The sequence below is a fragment of the Panthera tigris genome, chromosome F2, assembly GCF_018350195.1.
Source record: "Panthera tigris isolate Pti1 chromosome F2, P.tigris_Pti1_mat1.1, whole genome shotgun sequence".
NCBI classification, from domain to species: Eukaryota; Metazoa; Chordata; class Mammalia; order Carnivora; family Felidae; genus Panthera; species Panthera tigris.
In genome coordinates this window covers 28437376-28460028 of record NC_056676.1, presented here as the reverse complement: position 1 = coordinate 28460028, position 22653 = coordinate 28437376, and the positions used below count along the sequence as shown (strand labels likewise).

General features: G+C 37.9%; 1 pseudogene; it reads right to left on the bottom strand.

The window, feature by feature from the left end:
• Nucleotides 1-2453: 2453 nt before the first annotated feature.
• Nucleotides 2454-3952, bottom strand: LOC107179672 (annotated as a pseudogene).
• Between the last annotated feature and the right edge of the window lie 18701 nt (nt 3953-22653).

Sequence of the window (22653 nt, the reverse complement as noted above, 5' to 3'; positions counted from 1 at the left end):
CACATAAGGGGTGCCTGGGTGGCTCAGTTGGTTAAGCGTCCAACTTTGGCTCAGGTCATAATCTCACATCATGGGTTCAAGCCCCATTGGATTCTGTGCTGACAGCTCAGAGCCTGGAACCTGCTTCAGATTCTGTGTCTCCTTTTCTCTCTGACCCTCTCCTGCTCATACTCTGTCTGTCTCTCTCTAAAAAATAAATAAACATTAAATAAACCATGTGATGGTTTCTCAGTAGATTAGAGACTTGCCTGATTCCGGGGCTGGGACACAGAAAATTCAAGATAAGTCTGAAGGACCTTATTTAATAATAATAATAAAAAAAAAGGAAGCTCTAAAAACTAATGGGCATTGTAAAAAGGACACAGGAGCCAGCTTGAAGGGATCTCAATGGCAAATCTGGGACAATCTAACTATCAATACAAATATAGCAGCAAAGGGGCTTCTGGGTGGCTCAGTTGGTTAAGCAATTCTTTTTTTTAAATTTTTTTAAACGTTTATTTATTTTTGAGACAGAGAGAGACAGAGCATGAACGGGGGAGGGTCAGAGAGAGAGGGAGACACAGAATCCGAAACAGGATCCAGGCTCTGAGCTGTCAGCACGGAGCCTGACCGGGGCTCGAACTCACAGACTGTGAGATCATGACCTGAGCCGAGGTCGGATGCTCAACCGACTGAGCCACCCAGGAGCCCCGAGAAACTCTTGATTTCAACTCTCACAATCGTAAGACTGAGCCTTGCATTGGGCTCTGCGCTGCCATGGAACCTACTTAAGATTCTCTCTCTCCCTCTCCCTCTGTCCCATCCCCATTTGTGTGTGCTCTCTCTCTTTCAAAAAAAGAACACATTAAATCAAATAATAATTAATTATGTATTTATGATAAGTAAATACATGGGAGAAAAGGAAAAGCTCTTCTTTTATCATGGAATATTATATAATAAATGTAGGAGGAAAGATAGAGTTGGAAAAAAATCATCATTCTGCAAGTGCCATAATGATCACTGACTTAGGCAATAATCATTAAATGCTGAAATGACTAGGTGAAAGTTTGATGAGGAAGAGATAATTAAACTGTCTTAGAGTATTTACTCACAGATTACTTATTAATTACAAAGGAAATATTGATGATGGAACCTTGAATTCTTGTGGAAGCCAACTGAGCCAAGCAATTGAAGTTAACATCACTAGCAATAGTGATAAATGACCATCATGTGTCTCTAGATGTGGTACACTACAAACAGCATCAGTTACTTGGTTCTCCTGCCAAACATCTAAAAATTAATTATAACAAAACATCAAAAAGCCCATACTGATGGAGAGTCCATAAAACAACTTGCTTGTATGCTTAAAAAATATCAATCTCATAAAGGTAAAGACAGATGAGAAACTGTGACAGATAAAGTAAAGAGACATGACAATCAGTGATTGCAACTGGTGATTCCGGAATGGATTCTAGATCAAGAATGATGTATAGGAGATGAGTAGTGTATTATATTATGACACTGTACCAATATTGATTTTTCTGAATTTGATCACTGGAATGAGGTTTTGTAAGAAAATATGCCTATTCCTAAAAGAGAAACATAAGAGTATTTAAAAATATAGGGTCAACAATTAAAAACATAAAAAGAAAGGTCATAATATCTGTAATCAACTTTTAAATGGTTCAGCATTAGTAATAATAATCATTTTATTATTTTTATGAATATATATAATATATATAAAGACAGAGAAAGGAGAGACATATAAAGCAAATGTGGGAATGTTAACAATTAGTGAATACAGATGAAGGGCACATAGGAGTTAACTGTTCTTGGGACTTTCCTGTAACTATGGATTTTTTAAGAATAAAAATGTAAAAAACTTAAAAATATTATTAATTCTTTTTACCTCCTCAGAGCTTTTATGCTAATAGGCCAATGAGTGTCTTTTTGTTTTTGTTTTTGTTTTTTACAATGGATCTTTTATTAAGTAGGGAAACAAAGGAATTCCGCTTCAATTTGAGCAAATTCCACAGAAACTGCGCCCATCTATGTGTGCTTCTATCAAGTGAAACTGCCACTGACTCCCTAACCACAGGGGATACTTGGAAAACTGTTTCCGGAGCTGATTCACATTACCTCGCACACGGTCAACTCCTGGTTGGTCTTTTTTTTTTTTTTTAATATAAATAAAAAAAAATTAACATTTATTTATACTTGAGAGACAGAGACAGAACACGAATGGGGAGGGGCAGAGACAGAGGGAGACACAGAATCTGAAGCAGGCTCCAGGCTCTGAGCTGTCAACACACAGCCAAACACAGGGCTTGAACTCATGAACCATGAGATCATGACCTGAGCCAAAGTCAGACACTCAATCGACTGAGCCACCCAAGTGCCTCAGCTCCTGGTTGGTCTTAAGAAGCAAGGGCAGAGGGCAAGGTGGTTCTCACAGATCTATGTTACAAGTAAACTCAGGTTGGCTCCTTCAGGAGTCTCTTATGAGAATTTATTTTAAGAGGTCTGATCAGAAAATTGGGCAGAGGGCTGTATGAGCAGTGCTGTGTGGTAAGTGGAATGTCCCAGTCTGTGGCATTGTGGCGGGTAACCAGTCTGATTGGGCACTGTATGAAGATGATGCCATTGCTGCCACCATGGCTTGTCCAATTAGTGTGATTAAACTGCCCAGGTTTGGCTAAGAGTTCATAAGTGTGAGCCCCAAAGTAACCCCAATGGGCCTGGATAAGGTTGGCAGGTGGCATCTTGTGTCTGTACCCATCATAGAAGGAAAAGGCAGTGGTGAAGCAGGGCACGGGAATACCTGCCTGGACACCAGTGCTGACTGCCTGCTGCCAGGAGTCCTGGTAGTTTTTAACAGCTGAGTTAAAAAAGTCATCTAGTAGTAGATTCTGAAGTTATGGGTTTTGATCAAATGCATCTTTTATCTTTCCTAGGAACACACTCCTAATGGTGCAGACCCCCTCCATGTCAGGGTGATGCCACCATAGTTGAGGGTGCAGCCAAATTCCGTGGCTGCTTGTCTTAGCAGCATGAAGCTTTGTGCACATAAGATGATCGTGGAAGCATGGAGGGCCTTCTGATTGTCCTCCAGGAATGATTTCTTACCACCTTCAAACTGGATCTTTGGGGACCCTTCAGCTTTTTGCTAACTTAAATCCTCTCATCCTTCAGAGATGATAAACATCAAGAAAAATTGCTTCTGCAAGGAGGGTGACAGGACCATGGTACTCCAAGGCTGAGATGGTGGTCCACTTTCCTGTGCCCTTCTGCCTCTCATTGTCCTTGATCGTCAGCAGCAGGTGTTTGCCATTGCTGTCTTGGAACTTAAGAATATTGGCTGTGATTTCAATCCTAGCTCTGTCTTATTCCATTCCTCAAATGCCTTTGCCATCTCATTGTGCTCCATGCCTGGAACATCTTTCATCAAGCGGTAAGCCTTATGGATGAGTTTGCATTTCCCCGTTCTCTATTCCAGTGTGCACCATCTGCACAAAGTGTCCTGCTCCCTCATCTCCCACCCAGTCACAAAATGATGTGTGGCCAGCCTTTTTTGTCCCTCTTGGCCATCCTGGGCCCCTTCCTCTCCACCGTTAACTCTACTCTCCACAAACAAGATACTCTTGGCCTTGAGGTCTCAACACTGTGGTATCCCTGTATCCAGAAGTTACTCCATCAATGATGATGTCACCAGCGTCTAACAATGGCACTAATTTTTCAATGAAATCGTCAACAGCTTAACCAGCCATCACAAACAGTATGACCGGCCTGCACTTCTTCAGCCTGGAGTGAGCATCAACCACTTTGGTTGCCTTTGCCCCATTGGTCAAGAAATTACCAACTTTGGAGACTTTTCTATTAAAAGTACACACCACAAAGCCATGGTTATTCATGTTCAAAACTAAGTTCTGCTCATGACAGCCGTTCCAATCAGTGCACTACCAGCTGGGACCATGGTGAAGGTATCAATGGAGCTGAGAGGAAGTGGCAGGAGGCCAAAGCTGAGTCCTGCTGCCGCCAATGAGTTTTGTTTTGAAGGAAGAGTATTGGGAGTGCCTTCGTGGCTCAGTTGGTTAAGGACCCAACTCTTGATTTTGGCCCAGGTCATGATCTCTCAGTTGTGAGATCGAGCCCCATGTCAGACTTCACGCTAAGCATGGAGCCTGCTTGGGATTCTCTCTCCCTCTCCCTCTGCCCTGCCCCACTTACGTGCATGTGCGCTCTCTCTCAAAATAAATAAAGAAACATTTTAAAAAAGTAAAAGAAGAATCTTGTATAACTTCCTAAGCATTTCACCTGTTAAGGCGGGGGTAAGTTTTCCCCCTCAAAAATTAGAATGTTAGACTTTTAGCAAAGAAAGCTTCAATTTCACCAGAAAATTAAAAAATATATATGTGTATATATATATATATATATATATATATTTCTAAAACTTAATTAAAGCTTTGTTTTTGGGGCAACTAAATGAAATCTCGTAAATGCTCAAACTGGCCTTGAGGGGAGTCATACCATACTTTTATCATTTTTGCTGGGTCAAGATAATTACAGGAAAGGCAAGATTTGGTCACCTGTCACATCTCTCGGGAAATACCCCCCTCCAATATTTTTGAAAAGTCTGGATCAATTTGCCTTTGTCATTGTGGGTGCTTCGTGTGGCAAGTGTACACTCTAATAAATATTCTACACAAATGAATGTGCTTCTGGGGACCCAACAAAGTTGCAATCATCAATGACTTCTAAGTCTTATCTATTATCAACAGAGCTGTTAACTTAAAGCTTTAAATGAGGTAGCTTCTATAAACACTGCCCAGCACAAAATATACATTGATTATTTTTAAGATATGTGTCATCAACAAATAATGTATCAGGGTTTTTAAAAGAACATGAGTTGAATCAAGATGGAGCATTATGAACAGCTATTAATTTAAATTCTTTTTTCCCTCCAGCTTTATTCATATATAATTGACATGCAACATTGTGTAAATTTAAGATGTACAGTATGTTGATTCGATATAATTATATATTGCAAAATGATTACCACCACAGTGTTAGCTAACACTTCTATCACATCACATGATTACTCTGTCTTTTTTGTGGTGTCAAAAACCAAACTCTGCATACTGAATAAAACGAAGAAAGGTGTTTCTTGCAAGGCTTTCCACCTGCAAGCTGCAAAACTCAAGGCTACGGGAGCAGTAAACCCTGAGTTGTTCACAAAGGGATTTTTATGGGGTCAATGAGGACATTATTTTGCAGCTAATTGGTTGCCTAGTGGGTTTTTTCCCCTATTTGAATCAGGGTAGGTGAGTCAGGGGAACAAGAAAGTCCAGAGACGGCATGAACAGATGTGGTGTTCGGGGACGAGCTGGTATCCTCTGCTGATTTCTGGGAAGAGCCATAAATTCGTGTTAGGTTAGGTTACATTTCCTTCACGCACCTGTGCTGACCACCTCTATTTTGTCCTTGACATTAGTGTCTCCATTTTAGTTTGGTTCTACAGTGGTGAGAGTTTTTAAGATCAACTCTCTAAGCGACTTACAAGTATATAACAGATATAACAGAGTATTGGAAAACTGTTAAATGGTCATGAAAGTCGTCTCTACCAGGAAGTGAAAGTAGTAATGTGGCTGGATTTAGATTGGGTCAGCAGTTGACAATTATATGAGAAACAGACAAAGTAGATTTTTTGGTGGTAGTCAGGCTGGCCCGGAAGTGCTGGGTGCTAGTTTGGAGTAATGAGGCCTGAACTCTATTAGAGAGTCATAGTGGGACAGGCGAGGCCAGAATACCTTCTACGGAGACTTTAACAAGTGGAGCTGCTGCCCTCCCACTTGTAAACATGATGAATCAACACACAAGATCAAGAAAAATGCCAAGGAAAACAATGGGTTTATGACAAGGTTCCAGTTTGGGAGATAAGCATCACAAAGCACAGTTTTTTCTTCTACCTTTAATGAGAAGGGTTTCTATAAATGGGGTGCCTGAATTCGAGAGTTGTTGTAAGGTCTACTTAAGAAAGGAAAAGGAATTTTCTGATTCTAGATGCCAAGAGAGGGTCTCTGGGCCATTTATATTAGTTAGCTTTCATGGTGATTGAGATTGTTAATACGTGTAGAAATAATATTTCAATTATATCCAGTATCCATCCTTTATAAGGTAAAGTAGTAAACTCAGTGACCTATCTGAGGAGCACCAAGGATTGTTTGAGTGAAAAAGGTATGTTAAGAATTTTAGCATTCTGAATTTGGGCCTACACTTGGGAAAGACAGTTTTAAAGAGATTTGTCAGAGGAAACTGGTCATTACATCGATATAGCCTCAATCACAGATGCCTAAAGTTAGGAAACTATTACTTGGTTTAGAAAAGGAATAATATTTAAAATATTTAAAGTAAATATAATAGCAAGTATAACAGATATTTGAAACCACAGGCTTTTCAGAAACAAAGAACGTTCATGTTAAAAATGACTTAAATTATATGTATTTTACCAAAATTGGAAACAGAAATAACAATTTAAAAAATGGTTTAAGAGCATAAAAAACACAAAAATTATACTCAAAGATCAATCTTTTTCTGAACTATGATTTTTAAGCTTTCTTTGTTTTCTACTGTATGCATTTATATATGCATGTATTTAAACATGCACAAATAGGCATAAAATTACTTAGGTGTTTAATATTAAAAAAAATATTAGCCTCATCAGCAGGTCCAGGACAATTGCTACCCTCACTGAATTTGCCATCCTAATAAAATTGCATTGGTTGCCTTGAGAAACATGTAAAACACACCTATCATACCATACCAGTATCTCTTTGCAACTCCATATCATCTATATTAGCTTCAACTTAAAAAAAAACTAAGCAACTTTTAGTCATTCAGTTATAGAGAAAACTGGGAAGTAGGTAACTGAGAACTGTCACACACTAGCACCTTAGCAGGATTTGCTTTGTTTAGGAATATTACCCAAACTTATCCTTATGGAATTTTTCTGTATTTACATGACCAATATTAAAAGTTCTTTAAACTTCACTTAAAAGAACTAAAGTTCTACTTAAAAAAAAAAAAAGACAAACTTTTTGATAGGTTGATTAAACCAGCATTTATTTTCTCTTTATCTTATAATGTAGCAACTAAATCCATTAATATGATTCAGGTGAACTTGTTCTTTTTCTTTCTTTCTTTCCTCACGAATTTCGACTTTTTCAAGTTCTTAAAGGGCCAGCATTTCAAAAGCATTTTTACTTTCCTTTCTTGGAGTTTGCTTCCCTAGGCTAGTTTAAATAAGAGCGTAATTAGTCTTTATACACCAATCATAATAGGAGTTCCTCTCAAATTGAGAGAATTTATAATATAATTTATTAATATTCCCTGGTATAAATGGCATATCAATACGTTTCCTTAGAATGTATTTCACAGAAGACATCCAGATGGCCAACAGGCACATGAAAAGATGCTCAACGTCGCTCCTCATCAGGGAAATACAAATCAAAACCACACTGAGATATCACCTCATGCCTATCAGAGTGGCTAAAATGAACAAATCAGGAGACTATAGATGCTGGAGAGGATGTGGAGAAACGGGAACCCTGTTGCACTGTTGGTGGGAATGCAAACTGGTGCAGCCACTCTGGAAAACAGTGTGGAGGTTCCTCAAAAAATTAAAAATAGACCTACCCTATGACCCAGCAGTAGCACCACCAGGAATTTACCCAAGGGATCCAGGAGTGCTGATGCATAGGGGCACTTGTACCCCAATGTTTTTAACAGCACTTTCAACAATAGCCAAATTATGGAAAGAGCCTAAATGTCCATAAACTGACGAATGGATAAAGAAATTGTGGTTTATATACACAGTGGAATACTACGTGGCAATGAGAAAGAATGAAATATGGCCTTTTGTAGCAACATGGATGGAGCTGGAGAGTGTTATGCTAAGTGAAATAAGTCAGAGAAAGAAAGACAGATACCATATGTTGTCACTCTTATGTGGATCCTGAGAAACTTAACAGAAACCCATGGGGGAGGGGAAGAAAAAAAAAAAGGTTAGAGAGGGAGGGAACCAAACCATAAGAGACTCTTAAAAACATAGAACAAACTGAGGGTTGATGGGGGATGGGTGGGAGGGGAGGGTGGGTGATGGGCACTGAGGAGGGCACCTGTTGGGATGAGCACTGGGTGTTGTATGGAAACCAATTTGACAATAAATTTCATATTTAAAAAAAATTAAAAAAAAAGATGTGGTATAAAAATATAAAAAAGAATGTATTTCATACTCAATGGAAAAACCTTATCACATTCCTGGAAAAAGTTGGGATTTCCCCCTTTTCATTGTGTGCTCTTTTTAGTAGTATTATTCCAGGAGTACTTCTTCAAGTCCAGCTATGGGCTCACTTTGAGGTGTTATTAATGTTTTGTCTTTGGCATGAAAAAGCTGTTTTTACATCTTGATTTGCCTCATTTTGTATATTTCTATGGGATTCCTATTTCTTTTCCAAAGAAAGAAAAAGTCTTGCACCTTGCAGATTTCTTGGGAGGTCCTTAGTCTTCAGACAAGCCAGAAGCAATTAATCCCATTCCATCTACATCCCCTCCTAAGTGTATTTGTAAAAGTATCATACAAACAATTATAGTTCTTTGCTTTTCAAGTAATGCAAACGCTTGCTACTCCCTTATTATTTTTGTAATGTCTTTTCAGATTTCTATTGAAGTGTCCTTTTTCACTACTGACATTGGTAATTTGTGTCTTTGCTCTTTTTTTCTGTATCATTCTGACTGTTGGTTTCATTGATTTTTTCTATTGTATTTTGTTTCATATTTCATTGATTTGTACTTTTCTCTTTATTATTTCCTTCCTTCTGCTTGACTGCAGATCTCAGAGACAGCTACCTGTCCTAGAGCTGACAGTTATCAGGGAGGGTATTTTCAGTTCTTTTCAAAAAAGTTTATGACTGTGGAATGTGTGTAGTATGTAAATTTCTGGGTGATGGCTACTGGTAATGCTTTTGGTGTCCACCCCAGTTAAGGCAAGAATGTCCTATTCCCTTATTGTAATTCCCTTGCACTTTTTGTTAAGAATTTCTTATAGATGGCATAATGTGTCTTATGTCACAACACATTAAGGTGAACGGATTACCTACATTTTTGTGATGCAAAGAATGAGTGATCAGGGGATTTTGGATGGTGGCAGCCTGGTCCCTCCCTCCATTGTAAATATCCCTGTCATCCAATGATTTTATCTATTGATGAGGTTTGAATCAATTATTTCATTTCAGGTTATAAAATGTGTTTTTGAGAAATCTGTAATTTCTATATCACAATCCTATAATTTCATCCCCACCATTAGGTAAAGAACTTTCTTGCATAAAGAAGAATAATTTTGGATCTCTGAAATATACTTAATAGAGTAAAGGCAAGATGGAAACTTAATTCCATCCTTTTAATTGACATTTTTTGAAGTAAAGATTTTTTAAATGCTGTGTATTAGATTTTTTTTTTGCTTTCTTCCTTTTTTATTATTATTTACCCATTTAAAATACATCTATATTAAATGCCTTAAACAATTACATTCATTATACTTGACACTCAAATCATTTCAAGTTTGGCCAATAGGCACTCCTTCATACTGGCTTCTGTGACCTTTGGAAATGACCCTTCGACTTTGACAATTTCCTTACTCCTTGACAAAGCAGAATGTTCATCTTGTAAATTTCCAGATCCACATTGAGAATCAGATATTTTTCAGAAGTCCCTGAGTCCTTTTACTTTTTATTATTTAATTTTTAAAATTTTATTTAAATCCAAGTTAGTTAATATATAGTGTTTAATATATATATGGTTTCAGGAGTAGAATTTGGTGATTCATTAGTTATATATAACACCTAGTGTTCCTCCCAACAAGTACTCTCCTTAATTCCCATTAACCATTTAACCCATCCCCCACCCAATACATCTTCAGCAACCCTCAGTTTATTCTCTGTATTTAAGAATCTATTATGGTTTGCCTCCTTCTCTTCCCTTACTTTTCCTTCACTTCCCTTATGTTCATCTGTTTTGTTTCTTAAATTCCACATATCAGCAAAATCATATGATATTTATCTTCCTCTGGCTTATTTCCTTTAACATAATGTATTCTAGTTCCATCTATGTTGTTACAAATGGCAAGATTTCATTCTTTTTGATTGCCCAGTAATATTCTATTGTATATATATGCCACATCTTCTTTACCCATTTGTCAGTCGATGGACATTTGGGCTCTTTCCATAGTTTGGCTATTGTTGATACTGCTGCTATAAACATCGGGGTGAATGTGACCCATGGAATTTGCATTTTTGTATCCTTTGGATAAATACCTAGTAGTGCAATTGCTGTGTTGTAGGGTAGTTCTATTTTTAATTTTTTGAGGAATCTCCATACTGTTTTCCAGCGTGGCTGCATCAGTTTGCATTCCCACTAGCAGTGCAAAAATTCCTCCACATCCTTGCCAACATCTGTTGTTTCCTTGAGTTGTTAATTTTAGCCATTCTGACAGGTGTGAGGTGGTATCTCATTGTGGTTTTGATTTGTATTTTCCTTATGATGAGTGATGAGCATCCTTTCATGTGTCTGTTAGCCATCTGGATACCTTCTTTGGAAAACATGTCTTCTGCTTATTTCTTCACTGGATTATTTGTTTTTTGGGTGTTGAGTTTCATAAGTTCTTTATAGATTTTGGAAACTAACCCTTTATCTGATGTCATTTGCAGATATCTTCTCCCATTCCATCAGTTGCCTTTTAGTTTTGCTGATTATTTCCTTCACTGTGCAGAAGATTTTTATCTTGATGAAGTCCCAATAGTTCATTTTTGCTTTTGTTTCTCTTGCCTCTGGAGACATATCTTGTAAGAAGTTGCTGTGCCTGAGGTCAAAGAGGTTGTTGCCTGTTTCCTCCTCTAGGATTTTGGTGGTTTCCTGTCTTACATTTAGGTCTTTCATCCATTTTGAGTTTATTAATTGTGTATTGTATAAGAAAGTGGTCCAGGTTCATTCTTCTGCATGTTGTTGTCCAGTTTTCCCAACACCATTTACTGAAGAGACTGTCTTTTTTTCCATTGGATATTCTTTACTGCTTTGTCAAAGATTAATTGGCCATACATCTGTTGGGTCACTTCTGGGTTCTCTATTCTGTTCCACTGATCTATGTGTCTGTTTTTGTGCCAGTACCATACTGTCTTGATGATTACAGCTTAGTAATACAGCTTTAAATCTGGAATTGTGATGCCTCCAGGTTTGGTTTTCTTTTTCAACATTATTTTGGCTATGCAGATTCTTTTCTCTGGTTCCATACAAATTTTAAAATTGTTTGTTCTACCTCTGTGAAGAATACTATTATTTTGATAAGGATTGCAATGAATGTGTAGATTGCTTTGGGTACTATTTAACAATGTTTGTTCTTCCAGTCCATGAGCATGGAATGTTTTTCCATTTCTTTGTGTCTTCTTCAATGTCTTTTATAAGCTTTCTATAGTTTTCAGCGTACAGATCTTTTACCTCTTTGGTTTGGTTTATTCCTAGGTATTTTATGATTTTGGTGTCTGAGTACTTTTAGAAGGAAATGGCGTTTGGAAACCATAATGCTAGATATGCTCAATGGGTGTTTCCTGTGCTCAGTGCCATTTGGTGGTCATTAATTCCAGCCTCTTCAGTGGGCAGAGTTAGGGCACTTGAATTTTTTCAAAGGAGAAGAAATCATGAATTTATTATGATACTTCAAATTCAGGATTAACATTAAAATATTTGAGTCAAGTTTTTGATTATGTGCTTATATTGTGTTTCTCTTACATGGAGTATTTTACTATATAGTAATATTAAATTTAATTATATATTTGTGTGTATATACAGATAATGTTAAAATAAAATTACCAATAATATTACCAACAAACAAACTACCATTAAGATTTTTTTGAACTGTATTTGTCCATGAAATATATTCTATTCCATTAAGTATTGAAAGTTAAAATACTATGTGAAAAAAGAATTGTGTGTGTGTGTGTGTGTGCGCGCACGTGTGCTTATGTCTTTAACTTGATATACAATTAAATTTATTTTTTATTTTAGTTTTCATATTTTAGGTCTCTTGCTTCCATTCCAATCTATTCTGTTCTGTCCCTTCTCTTTTTCTATAGCTACTAATTTTTTGTAAAAAGTTGTAATTCGTACAGGTTTAGTACAAAAAATTCTTTTTACAAATGTAATTTGCTAAATAAACCAAATTCTTTTCTTATACAAAAAATAGCATGCTATAGATGCTATTCTGCATTTTTCTTTTTCCACTTAATATATCTTGGAGATCATTTCGTATCATTTCATATCATTTCATATGTATAGCAATCTTCTTCAGTCCTTTTTATGATTGTACAGTATATTTTTAAAAATTTTTAATGTTTTTATTATTTTTGAGGGAGAGAGAGAGAGAGAGAGAGAGCATGAGCCGGGGAGGGGCAGAGAGAGAGGGAGACACAGAATCTGAAGCAGGTTCCAGGCTCTGAGCTGTCGGTACAGAGCCTGACATGGGGCTTGAACCTGAGAACCTCGAGATCATGACCTGAGCTGAAGTCGGACATTTAACCTACTTGGTCACCCGGGTGGCCTGATTGCACTATTTAATTTACCATAATTTATTTAACCAGTCTGTACAGATGAGCATTTAAGTTGTTTCTGGTTTAAAAAAATTTTTTTGCAATGAATAACTTTGTATATAAAATATTTCATAATTCTGCCATTTTTTGATGGATACTTAGAGGTGGAGTTGCTGAGTCAAAAAGTGAGTATATAAGTAGTTCTTTTAGTTACTGTCGAATCATCCTTTATTGTTGTTACCTCTATTTGTATTCTCACCTGTCATGGGGTTGTTCCATTAAAATAAAATAATACATTGCCAACATATTGCATTTTTGCCAATTGGAAGTGAGATCTTAATAAAATTTTAACATATGGATGGTGTTGAGCATCTTGTCATATGTTTCATTCTTCTGTATATTGTTTGTTCACATTGGTTGTTTCTATTTGTTTGTTGTAGAGTTTTTTTTGCCTCAAATTTTAGGATATCTTCATGTTATAAAAATATCACCACTATGTCTATAAGTTATAAATATCTTTTCTTAGTTTGTCCTTTTTATTTATGATATTTTTTCTTATATAATTTTTTTTATTTTAGTGTAGTCAAACTTATTTTTTCTTTTATTGTTTCTAAGTTGTGAATAAGGTATATTTTCCCAACTCCCAAGTTGTAAAGAAACTTATCCTGATTTTATTTTTCTATTGTATAATTTCCTTACTTTAATTTTTTGTATTTCAGATCTCAGATGTTTGTGGTGTTAGGGTGAAATTAAATTTCTTTTTCCACATGGCTATCCTTTATTCCAATGTCATTTAGAAATGTCTATCTTTTCCTCACTAATTTGCAATGTCGTCTTTGTTTTTGGAAAAGAATATATTTTTAAAGGTCAAAAGTTCATACAAATATTTCCGGTTTCAGAGCTAGAAGTTCTCTTTAGTATTTGACAGACACAAACTGCCTTCATTTCAAGTAATGCCTACTCAAACTCATCCTTGAATTTGGCTACGTTTGTTTCATGTTAGGTCTTATCTAAATGTAAACAGGTTAAAAACAGAGGCAAAATTTCCAAGACACTATCCTATGCCATACTACAAAGACGTATAAGTCATAGATTCTGTAACTAGGAACTTAGAGTCTAATGAGAGAGACAGATAGATATATAGAGACCATTTCAATGTATTTTCAATATAAAGTTTACTGATCTATGCACAGCATTTGCAAAGATACATACGTGGACTTGGATTCTTCAAAAACAAGATGTAAAGAAACAATGAGGGCAAGATAAAACAGTTGTATTTATTTTATGTCTACCCCTTGATTATTATTAGCCTTGTTTGTTTTAATTCTTAAATGTTTATTTATTTTTAAGAGAGAGGGAGAGAGAGAGCATGTGAAAGCACAGGGGAGGGGCAGAGAGAGAGTCATAGGCTCCAAAGTGGGCTCTGTGCTGACAGCAGAAAGCCTCATGTGGGCCTTGAACTCCCAAACCGTGAGATCATGACCTGGGCCAAAGTTGGACGTTTAACTGACTGAGCCACCCAGGGGTCCTGTTTTCATTCTTATTTCCAAAGTAGCACTAGAAGGCCTGCACATCTGGTTGAATAGATGCAAATAAGGAAAGAAAATTACACGTGTGAGAGTCACAGCCCAAGGATAATGAATTCTTTAGGTTCTAGTGAAGAAGCAGCTCTGCATTTCATACTTAAGGCCAGAAAACAGAAAAACTTTGAATTATCTATTTATTATCTGAAAGTTTTCCCACATAAGCCAATGTTTCCTTCTTTGGGTGAATCCTCACCTCCAGCACCTGCATTGCTTGATTAGATGGCATACTTGTCGGGGCACCTGGGTGGCTCGTTCAGTTGAACTTCCGACTTTGGCTTAGGTCATGATCTCACAGTCTGTGAGTTCAAGCCTTGCATCAGGCTCTGTGCTGACCGTGGAGCCTGCTTTGGATTCTGCGTCTCCCTCTCTCTCTGCCTCTCCCCTGCTCACACTCTGACTTTCTCTCTCAAAAATAAATAAACATAAAAAAAAATTAGATGGCATAGTTCTCAACGATGTGGTCATGTGGACTTACTTTCTGCCTGAGGCTTTTAACTTTTAATTAACCCCCCTTTCCCCCTGTGCCTCCCACTTGGGATTAGAAGGACTTTTATTACTGGGAAAAGGATGGTTTTAATTCTCCGCTAACTGGAGGATGCATCCTAATTGGAGGATGGATGCCTGGGACAAAGGCATATGAGCTGTTTCCTCACCGGAGAAGCTGTTCAGGAAGAGCTACTTCTAACTGTATTTCTCCTTCTGAACAAATGCCCATTCCAGACTAGCATTGTATATTAAAATGCTCCCCTGGGGAGATAGGCGGAAAAAAGGAATGTTAAAGAGACGTCTAGCTAATAGCTCATGTGAGAAATAGCATGTCATTTCTCAATCAATGTCATTTCTAAGTCCTGAAAGGAAATTATTTATGGGTAACGGTTACCTGCCCGTTCATACATCATTTGATCCATTTCTGCCCCCTAGGTTTGGTCAGATGGATTCAGAGATGTAATTTTAAAAAATCACCTTCAGTTGCTCCTTTGGAGTTTGGTTGGAGTGTTCATATGACTTTCCAGGCTGATGTATTTGTATTAATGGAATTACTATAGTTGCTTCCTTAGCAGGGTAGATGGGAATATTTGAACACGTACCATGGGGCATGATAAAAGCAAAAGAAACAAAGATAGAAAGAAAAATAGAATTGAACACCTATCTACAAAATGTGATTTGTTGTACTTTCACCTTCTAAATATACTCTCATCAGAAGAGGACACGGTAGCCTATTGTTTCTCAAGGGCTTTGAAGTCAGCTAATTCTTTTCGAATTCTTCAGCTAATTCTCTGGCTCATGAGATAGATGAAGTATAGCCATTTCATATTAATAAGTATAAGTTTTTGAGTACTTACCTTGTACTAGCCATGGTGGGCCTAATGTATACAATGCTTAATTTCATTTAATACTCATGTTAATCTTATATGACATGTACCATTATCCTCATTACAGTTCTGAAATTTAAGGGCTAAGAGTTTCGTAACTTGCACAGAGTGACAAAAGTACTAAGATTTGGAAGTAGGTCTATCTGATTCCAAAGCATACATCCTTAGCAACTATGCTTTATCCAGGTGGAAACCTAAACAATGTTTTGGATTTGGAACTTTATTTTAGACTTAAAATATATGTTAGAAATTTGATGTGATGTTTTGGGGAATAATGAGAAGAAATCACTTTCAGTGATTCGAGGTCTGGAAACCAGTTTCTATGGTATAGTAAATGGAGACTAAGCGTGCATATTTATTTAGCTATGTGTCTATGAATGAATAAATAGGCTTTTAAGATTTTGACTGAGAAATTAGTATTTATACATGTATAGATATAGATATATATAGGAATTCTTCAGCTGACTGATGGGATGGTTGCATTCTGTGAGATTATTATGAACTCAGTGCACCATTTCCTATAGGATCAATGTTATTCATCATGTTTATGTATTAAGACCAATCCATAAAAAAACCCATAATTTTATCTATTTGTTATGGACATTTCCCTGGGCTCATAAGTGGTACCTGAAATATAGTAGATAACAAAAAAACATTTTGGTGCATAAGTAAATGAATGAAAGAAACCCGAAGAATAATACCAATTATGTTACACATGTAATGTTATTTCTATTATTGCTTCCACTGGAAGACACATTCAGAATTCTAACTTGAGATATCTGTAACTTCTCTTTCCTCTCTCCTTTCCTGAATACACAGAAGTATGAGCGGAGACCCTTCATCAGGTCACTGATCTAGTTTCCACAGTTTGGGAAGAGGTCTCCAGCAGGCCTGGATGAAGGGCTGACCAGGGGATCCCAGAGACTGGGAGTAGAGGTTACAGGAAGGGGATGTTGGAGAAGCATAGGAGGTGGTGGTGGACTGTCAGAGCAGGTGCACATGTGTAGAAGAAAGGAGGCTAGGAGATCTTTACTTAGGGTGAGGTGGAAAGAAGAACTTCTACAGCCTGGCCCTCAGCATGGAAGAATTGCATGTAAATCAAGATGCTGTGTGTGTGTGTGCATGTGCATGCACGTGCAATGGGAAAAGATTTTTATTGTAAATTCATAATAGAAATCAGTCTCACCATTTATAGCCATAGCACAAGTACATGTTTTCACACTTCAAATCCCAAACCATTCATAAGAAGAATTCTTACAAGAGACAGGGAATTCAGCTACACCAGACTAAGGATTTATGAGTCAGACAATGGCATTTAACAAAAGCTGAGGAAAATATAGCACTTAGTCCATTTTGGATTCACGCGTATTTGTTGAGAAGAGCTCCGTGTATGCAAATGATGACTTGTAAGACAAATAAAATCCAAGGAAATGGGATACCTGCGATGGGAGTGCTTGGGGACAGGCTCATGGGGTTTGTTTGTAATTACCAGTACTGACACCAAAAACTGTTAGTAACTCTAGAAGAAGCAGAAGATATTTTATTTTTTCCCCAGTTTATATATACTTCCCTGAATACCTGATTGCTTTAAAATTTATATTAATACTTCCCACGGTTGCATCAACAGTATCAGGTATTTGCAGTCTTTGTTAGAATTCTCTCTTTTGACCAGCACCCCAGTCATTTCTTAGTAGAAAGTCGGTTAATAAAAGAAGCCCTTTAATCCTTTCAGTACACCAAGATACAATTTTGTGCATTACAGTAGCACTGCTTACCCTCACAAATGTTCCAGAAAGCCATTAAGAAAGTATACAGATCTAAATCTCAAACTACTAGAGTATACTCAATGGCTCTCAAAGTAGAATCATTCCTATCAAATACATTATAAGAACAACTTCAATCTAAAATTACTTTTGTGTTTTCTCCTAAAATAAGTGAATTAGAATGTGGGTCTTGTGGCTTCTCCTCAAATTTTCTTAGCCACCTTTTATTTTGGAGTGTATTCTTGTTATAATCAGCAATCACTTTTGCCATTTATCAAAATCCATCCATATTAATTTAAGCAACAATGGAAACATGTTGAAAGTAACACCAACCTAGTGAAAGAAGTGAAGTCACAGCTCACAAAGAGCTGGAACCAGAAATGGAAAGTCATTCCAATTCACAGCATTCTAACTCTCTTTGTCTCCCCTCCTATGGGTCCACAAGATATTTCTGCTCTCTTTCTCTCTCAGCTCCTTCATTTTCCTCTCACTTAGCAGGTTGACTTACTTGTGCACATATTGTAAAATGGCCTTCCCAGACCCTTATCTATCCACTCAGCTTGATGCTAACAGAGACAATGTGGAATCACCAAACAAATTCCTGGGAGAGGAAATCTGAGTGGCTCGAGTCAGGTTTCCACTCCTGGTTCAACCATCTGTGGCCAAGGAAGAGGCAGGGTGATGGCTGCAAGAGTCCATTATTGAAGATTGCAGTGAGGCAAGTTTTAGAGGAAGAGGAGGAGGAGGAAGAGGAGGAGGTGCTGGGGAGGATAAAAAACAACAACAATAGCAACAAATGCTTGCAGAGCATTTACTATGAGCCATGCACTCTCCTAAATGCCTTGCATGTAGGAGGAAGGCAACTCACATAGTAGGAAGGGATTGGTTGTCTCAAAAGGTGCTCACATAGTTTAGCATTTCTCAAAGTCTGTGTAGACATTTTAAAGATTGCTTTTTTGTGTGTCCAAATAATACCCTAATGTAACTTTTGTGACTTTTATTTAAAGAAAAGAAATTAGGGGCGCCTGGGTGGCTCAGCTGGTTAAGCGTCGACTTCGGCTCCGGTCATGATTTCACAGTTCTTGGGTTCGAGCCCCACGTTGGGCTCTGTGCTGACAGCTCAGAGCCTGGAGCTTCCTTCTCCCTCTCTCTCTGCCCCTCCCCCTGCTCCTCCTCCACTCATGCCGTCTCTATCTCTCATAAATAAATCAACTTAAAAAAAAAGAGAATAGAACGAAAGCACAAAACATGGTGATGCAGAAATGTGACCAGTGATTACCCTATGAATATTGGAAAATAGGATAAAAATGCAAACTACATTTTGTGTGTTAGTGTGCAAGTGTGTGTGTGTGTGAGAGAGAGAGAGAGAGAGAGAGAGAGAGAGAGAAAGGGAGAGAACAATGATTGTTTTCAATCATGGTTCAGAACTGCAAAGCTGTGTTTTACGATCACTCATCATCTGAAGTTATCTATATCTGATTTTTAATAGAAATTCGGCAACCTTGTACTTCCAAATACTTACACTTTCAAGCATGAAAATGAAATTATTTATAGATTTATTTTCTCTGAAGTTTATGGCAAAGCCTTTTGCAGAGCTATTTATTCCTAAATCTTGTTGGAAACTGCCTCCATGGCCTCATTATTCCAGGGTCTTGAATTACTCTCATCTATGGACTTTGGACGTATAAGTTTCTTCTTTGTGAGGTCTTTACTCTCATCGATTTTTATTCTTCTGGGCAGTGTCCTCTTTAACTCTTTAAAAAAGCCTAATTACCTACCCAGTTATAGAACCCATCTCATTTATGAGATGAGAGATGAGAGAGAGTTTAATAGATCTCAAATTTGTATTTCTGAAATTAGGAAAATTTTGCTAGAAAAAATAGAAACAAAAATAATGAAATTATGCCTCACTTACAATGGTGACACAGTGAAATGCCATGCCAAAGTTCTTACCACGGTGACTGGCATGTGAAAGTCACATTGTGTGTGTGTGTGTGTGTGTGTTTGTGTGTGCTTACTTACACAGCACAATGAGAAGTGGGATGGTGGAGTGGTTAAGAGCCGGACAGCTTTGTACTCTTTGGTCGCCTCCTGTGGCAAGGAGTCTTTGCTGATGAGCCTTCCCAGTTTGAAACCTGAGGAGCACTAGATGGGTGAGGAAGAAAATCAAGAGTTTTAGCCTACTTTTGGGTGTCCTTAAGGGTCTATTTTGATATTAAACATTTCCAACGTAATAAGCATTCTTGGAAAGAACCCAGTAACTTCAGGGCGAATTTTTATCAAGAGATAACTTCACCTTTCTCAGCCACTTTAAGGATAACAGCAATTTATCTCACTGCCATGCTTTTTTTTTTTTCTATTTTAATATAAGCAACTTCTTGTACTACTCTGCATTTCTATCTGTGTCTGTAAGTCTGGATTACTTTGAAATTATTTTATGGTAATAAGGAGATTCACATATGAAGAATGTTAACAAGCCTAGCAAGAAGATTGCAAAGGACTGTTCTATAGTTGGAGTGTGCCCTTCCTCTCCCAATTCATGTGTTGAATCCTAACCCCTAAGGGTGATGGTATTAGGAGGTGGGGCCTCTGGGAGATACAGATACCTCTTTGTATTTTAGATAATAGTTTTTGAACAAGTACACTTCAGAAAGGAATATGAACTCATGGTCAGGAGATCTGGGCTGTGGTCAGGGTCCAGGTGTATAAACATGAGCATGCCAATGCCAATTGGACATCATAACTCTGATCTGTTTTGTTGATTAAAAAATCTGAAATATATGAAAGAACCTTGTAAGTTATTGGTCATCAGGAGTTGCGTAGAATACTTGACTCTTGAATATTTACCATATGCTCACAGAAGAGTCACTTAGCTTTTTTTATACGTGTTTTAAACAATAGCTTTGGCAACACCTAGGTCTGGGTCGAAGCTTAGATGCAACGGAGTTTATTGTTTGTAATTACACTCTTGAGAAGAAACGTCTTTAAAGAAAATGGGGGAAACGACACTTGAAACATCCTGTTTTAAAATCTCATTCTTTGGAGGGTGCCTGGGTGGCTCAGTGGGTTGAGCATCTGACTTTGGCTCAGGTCACGATCACATGGTTTGTGGGTCCGAGCCCCATGTTGGGCTCTATGCTGACAGCTTAACACAGCTGCTGTGTTCACACTCTGTCTTTCTCTCTCAAAAATAAACATTAAAAAAATAATAGAAATAAAATCTCATTCTTTGAAAAAATATTGCTTCTCACTGCAAAAGGCGGTTGTTCTAATTTGCTTGATCAAATAAATGTAGTTTGTGCCTGTCACCACTGGCATCACAGAAGGAAAATGATCCCCTATCACACCTGAAAAACTATCGAGAATAAGGCAAAAGTGAAGAAATGCAGTTGCCTTATGCAGTATAGAAGGGGATTAGTCATAGAATTAGATATGGATGAAATGGCACCTCGGAAGAAATTGACTCCCCAATAAGAATTCAAATCAGAGAACTGAGTGGGTCACAGGGGCTTCCTGAAATCCAAGACCACATATCTGCATGCACACCTGCTTCAGGATTGCTTCCTTTTTTAGAGTAAATTCACCGCTTAGAACAAGTACTGGGAGTCCAGGTTCCAGAAATGAAGGAAGTAATTACTTCCTGGCAGAATTACTGGGCAAGAAAGTTTGTGAGAATTCTAATTCATGCTCAGAAAAGGTTTCTTTGGTAGGGAAGGGGAAAGCCCTATGTGTGACTATCATTTGGGTAACTTCCGGTTTGGGACTTCTGGTGGTGGGATCTCTCATTATAGCTACATAAATGTTGTGAGTCGTCTTCGAAGGAAAGCAGCACGGGAAAGTGGGGTGGCTTGTTGGACTCTCTCCCTTCATGGCTCCCTGGTTCCCACAGCAGCAGTCACTGCCCTGGAGAAGATGGACTGACAGTGTACCTCAGCCTCTGGGTTCACTTCTGTTTCTAGAAGGCCGCAGAGAGCTTTATAAAATTCCAGACCTGAAGACTAACTTTATTTTACTCTTCCTGATGATCAGGCCTTAATTTGTTTCTAGTAGCCAAGCTCTTGCCTACTTCCTGTGGGCCGGTCACTGCCTTATTTCTGTTGCAGAATCCCAGGGAAAGCCTTGCCTGTCCTGGTTCCCTTCTAAGACTGCAACCACACTTCACCCCATCCCAACCCTTGTAGGGACTGGAGAGCGGGCTCTGAATCTCAGCGACCCTGGCCATGTACTTGCTTTCTATTGGAGACTGCAAGACTTTCTCAACACAGTGGACCACTGTGCTGGGACCATCGCTCATGTCTGCTGTGTTCTGGACTGTAAGATGCCCCGAGGCAGGCGCCAGCTCTGTCGTGTTCAACATTGTGTCTTGAGGATCCTGAATGTGCATGGCATATACTAGGTGTTCGGTGAGGCTTTTTGTTGTTGTTGTTGTTGTTGTTGTTGTTGTTGTTTATTTTTGATTTTCCTGCTAATATCTCTTGGAGTCACTTCTGTTGCTCTGACTAATCCATCTTAGCTAGTTCGGCCATCTGAGGTCGGACCCTCCTCCTGCAGATTGATTCCCAATGCGGACATACACAATTTAGTTGGAGTAGCATACTAATTATTATTCATAGCAATGCTTAGCACTTTTCATCACCAAAATGTCTTCCAATTTTAGTTAATTAATCAGCCCCGGATTTGTGTGGAGGTGACTATAAAATCTGATGTGTGATGATAAATCATTGCAAAGTAGCATGACAGTTTAAATAGGAAAGAGATAAATGTGAAGATACTTTCAGATTAACTACTGTGGGGACGTCAACCTGAGGAGTGTGTGATGTCCCCCATACTTTCTCAGATTAGCTTTGCACAATCAGTCAAGGATTACCTGGGTTCAATATTGAATCCACCAATTACTGCCTGATTATCATGGGCAGCTTTATTAACCTGTCATCTCAGCCTCCTTGTATGTGAAATGGGGGCTTTGATAGTATCTGTAGCAGAAAGCTATGAAGATCAGGTGAAAGAACATGTAGAACACCAAATACTGTGTTGGCATGTGGTAAGGGCTCCATAGATACCTAATAATTATGTAACTGTAAATTACAGCTCAAATCAGAAAAGTTAAATTCCCCCAAATTCTGAAGCAATGAACATTTACTTTTTGGTGTAGTACAAAGAATGAGCCAAGGGACCAGGGTTTCCTTTTCCATTTAAATGGGTACACTTGACCTGAGCAGACTGTACAACTCTTTCATGTGAACTCTTCACGGTTCACATGAAATACGTGGGAATGGAACCCCCTGAGTTGGACCTCGTATCCTGGCATCTCAATTTCCTT